The sequence below is a fragment of the Stigmatopora nigra genome, chromosome 20 (assembly GCF_051989575.1).
Source record: "Stigmatopora nigra isolate UIUO_SnigA chromosome 20, RoL_Snig_1.1, whole genome shotgun sequence".
Taxonomy (NCBI): Eukaryota; Metazoa; Chordata; class Actinopteri; order Syngnathiformes; family Syngnathidae; genus Stigmatopora; species Stigmatopora nigra.
Window position 1 is genome coordinate 4,909,336 of NC_135527.1, and position 3,888 is coordinate 4,913,223.

At 37.4% G+C, this 3,888-nt stretch overlaps 1 non-coding gene across 1 annotated transcript; it reads left to right on the forward strand.

Annotated features, from left to right (window-relative positions):
* Nucleotides 1–2,695: 2,695 nt before the first annotated feature.
* On the forward strand, nt 2,696–2,767 carry trnap-agg (transfer RNA proline (anticodon AGG)). The gene has a single exon. It is a non-coding gene; the product is annotated as a tRNA-Pro (tRNA).
* The last annotated feature ends 1,121 nt before the right edge of the window (nt 2,768–3,888 follow it).

Sequence of the window (3,888 nt, forward strand, 5' to 3'; positions counted from 1 at the left end):
TGTATAGTTCTATAAGCATGAAGAGATAATTAAATCTTAAATGGCCATTGTTAGACTAATAATTTTAGCACCTGACTCCAATTCCTTAACTCTGTCTTATCCCGTCTAACAATGGAGCGTGTTCAGGACCGGAGGAGACAAACGAGGGTTGAGTGAGTTAATCCACAAATGATTTATTCCTGGCAAATTGATCCATACACAGCTTCGGGTCATCCTTCCAAAGAATAAGCCCGCTGAGTGTCGCTGTCCCCAGCGGAGGATGAGAAAGACATCACCCAGACCCTCATTTGCCCAGTTACAGAATTACAAAAATGCATATTCATTTGCTGATTGACAATGATGCGGACTGGTCCACGACTACTGCGAGGGGTGTCTTCTCCGGACTACACACTCTCCATCCTCGAATCCACATCATCCAGACCATCTGTCTCCTTATCAGCATGAGTTCACCCTCAGAAGAAGAATCTGAGACAGAGCCTTCAGTTCATATTGTAATTGAGTTAAAAACAAGAGTTTAATCCTACAGTAGTACTATCAAAATGAAACAGCTACAGTAAAATGAATGAGTAAAATATGTCATTTCTTCATCATTCAGAATAATTTATCACATTTCCCTTCCCAATACGAGAGTGTCTTGAGAGACTGGAGCCTAAATCCAGCACCTTGGACTGCTTGGCCACACTACCGTAAATTGGGCTGATAGAAGGTTTCCGCAAACCTACAGCAATCTATGATCTTAATCTCTGAGGGTGCAGTGAGACACCCGGCTGACTTGCAGGCAGGCGTGGCCTCAATTCACACTAATGCTAATCCTCAATAAGATTGCCAATTTTTAGTGTTAAAAATAATAACATCAATATTAAGTTAATACATTTTTAACCGATGAAAATATATGCGACAATATTAAATTTGACAGTGATAAGCAATTTCACATTGAAAATGTTTCTTTTTTCCGAATCACAACAAAGCAATTTAGTAACACACGATTTAGAAGCATAACCCCAAAAGTTTGGCGTCAGAGATTTAGCAGCAGAAATCTTAAATCATATAACAAAGACAATTTCACATATGTCAAGCAATAAATATAGGCCCCTTTTCAATATCAAAATGCTAATGTTGAATTTATTTTACAATACAGATTCTGACATAAAATAAACAGGATAGATGATATCTAGATATTTTAACAACTGCAAACATTGTGCGGAAAAACGTTTGTAACGTTTATATGTCAAGCAATAAATATAGGGTCTTTTCAATATCAAAATGTTAATGTTGGACTTATTTTACAACACAGTTTCTGACAAATCTTATCAGACTAACTAAAAAGGTTACATGATATCTATATTTTTAAACGACTGCAAACATTGTGCTGCATACGTTTGTAACGTTTATAGAACGTTTTAGTTTTAGAAGATGCACACGGGTAGTATGCTTGTGACAACTTTCTGACATGTGGTATGATTAACTATGTTTTTATAATATTGAAAATCCACAAGAACCCACACAGGTGAAAAACCTATACCCAGCTCAGTCTGTAGTATAAAAATCAGTTGCCAAAAGACCTTAAAATAACCCCAAAGAACCCAGACAGGTTAAACATATTTTCTTTGTCAGTTTGTAGTTAAACATTCACTTGGAAGGTCAATTTAAAGCATTTAGCTTTACAGATTAGATAAGCATTGATCAATTGATACAACCAAATGATGTTGCTTATTATTCTTTCTATATATAATAAAACTTTAGTTTGGAAATTACAGCATTGCAATTATGGGGTTAATACGCCTAAATGTTACAGTGATAACGATTGGCAATAACAAGCTTAGATAAGGGAGGAAGGAAGGATTCTCCGATAACAATCAGGTATTCGATAATAACAATTAAGGGGAACTCAAAATAAACTCCATTGGAATTTAAACAAACAAGCCTTCATTCGACAAAACATCTCCATAAATAAGCGAAAAGAGCGTCACAATTTACGACAATAGGCAAGTAAGCACAAAGGTTGCTAGGATAGAAATCAGACTGCATAAGCATCTTCTTAAGCGTCCTTCCAGATTTGCATTCCTTGGGTAAAAGTCGAGTAAACATTCATTGGAACGAGGACTCGGTGGCTAGTTACGATCCCGAGTTCTCTTCAGAAAAATTGAAGAAGTTTCCATAAAAAAAATTATTAAATGCACACATATATAATAGTATTACAAAATTAACCCAACAGTGCGAGAGGTCCAGCGTCCAACTCCCGGACCCCTTGCTTTGTCGAATTGTGATCTATTATGGGGATTGATATGTCACACACTTCACCTGAGAAAAAATATGTTACTGCACAGGCACCCCTGGCATATTGGTCTAGTTGTATGATTCTCGCTTATGAAAAAATTAAAATCAGACATAGGCATTGTCGTCATCATTGACTTGGTGCAATAAGTTTCGGGTCCAACTCCCGCATGAGCCCTTGCTTTGTCGAAATTGTGATCTATGGTGAGGTATTATGGGACATTAGCCACCTGAGATGAATAGTGTCACTAATTGGGCACCCGAAGCATGTTGGTCTAGTGGTATGATTCTTGCTTAGGGTGCCATAGGACCCGGGTCCATCTCCCGGACAAGCTTGCTGTTTGTCAAATAGTGATCTATGGTGGGGTGATACGGGACATTAGCCATCTCAGAAAAAAAGTGTTGTTCAATGAGCACATCTGGCTCGTTGGTCTAGTGGTATGATTCTCGCTTAGGGTGTGAGAGGTCCCGGGTCCAACTCCCGGACGAGCCTTTGCTTTGTCAAATTGTGATCAATTATGGGGGTTGATATGTCACATACTTCACATGAGAGAAAAATTGTGATTTAAGAGCTCATCTGGCTGTTGTTCTAGTGGCATGAATCTTGCTAAGGGTGCCTAGGGTCTTTCTTAATCAACATTTTCCAATAGTCAGACATACAATTAAAATTTAGGTATATATCTATCCATTGTAGTTTCTCTTTTCGCTCTAATTGTTTATTTTAGAAATCTGTAAGAAGGTTTGTTCTCAATTGAAACGCTTTCACTTTTTTATGGAGACAATAAAACTAATATAAAATGTTCCTTATGGTTTATGGCATTGCTCCTCGAGCAATAATCTTTCCAATCAATATTGGATGCTTTCCATTACGTCTGACCACGTCAATACTTTTATCTTACCTGTCTCCTCAAACGTTTCAACTGAGAGAACCTCCTTACAGTGCAAAGGTGGATCTGCATCCTCCTTTTCAGCTATTTTCATGTCTGCTGTTTGGTCAGCAACACTTGTACGGACGTTCTCATTTTGGGTTGCTTGTGCGTCTTCTCCATGTTTCCTGTTGAAAAACACAGAATTCTTCTGCTAACTCAAAATTTGTGCGTTTCTTTAAAGTTTTTCTTTTACGCAGATAGCCAGATTAGTCGAATCATTCAGCTCCAACCGTGTAGTGAATGATGGTGTTTTGTCTATCGTCTACTAAATAAGATTTCCATATTTTATTGTCCGGTTGACCTCGTTATGTGGGCGCAATGATTTCATAACGAGATATGGAACCTTTCGTCAATCCTGTCAATTAATCTGTTAACACAATTTGAATGCCATTATCACTATAAATCAATGGTACTTTGGAATTTCATATGATGCACTGTTTTTGTTTTTTCATTTCAGTGCTCCAAAATTTCACATTGCAGATTTTCTCCTCCAATTCAATGCATTATCATCAAAAAAATTCTTTGGACTAAAAAATGTCCATAATTTTTCATCGCCATCCAAAAAGGCTTATTGGCGATTTCAGAAATTGATTTCAAATTTCCAATCCTTTGCTGCCATCCCTGGAAAGGGCTTATTGGTGGTTTCAGAAATTGATTCCAATTTGCTAACTCTTTTTCCACCCAG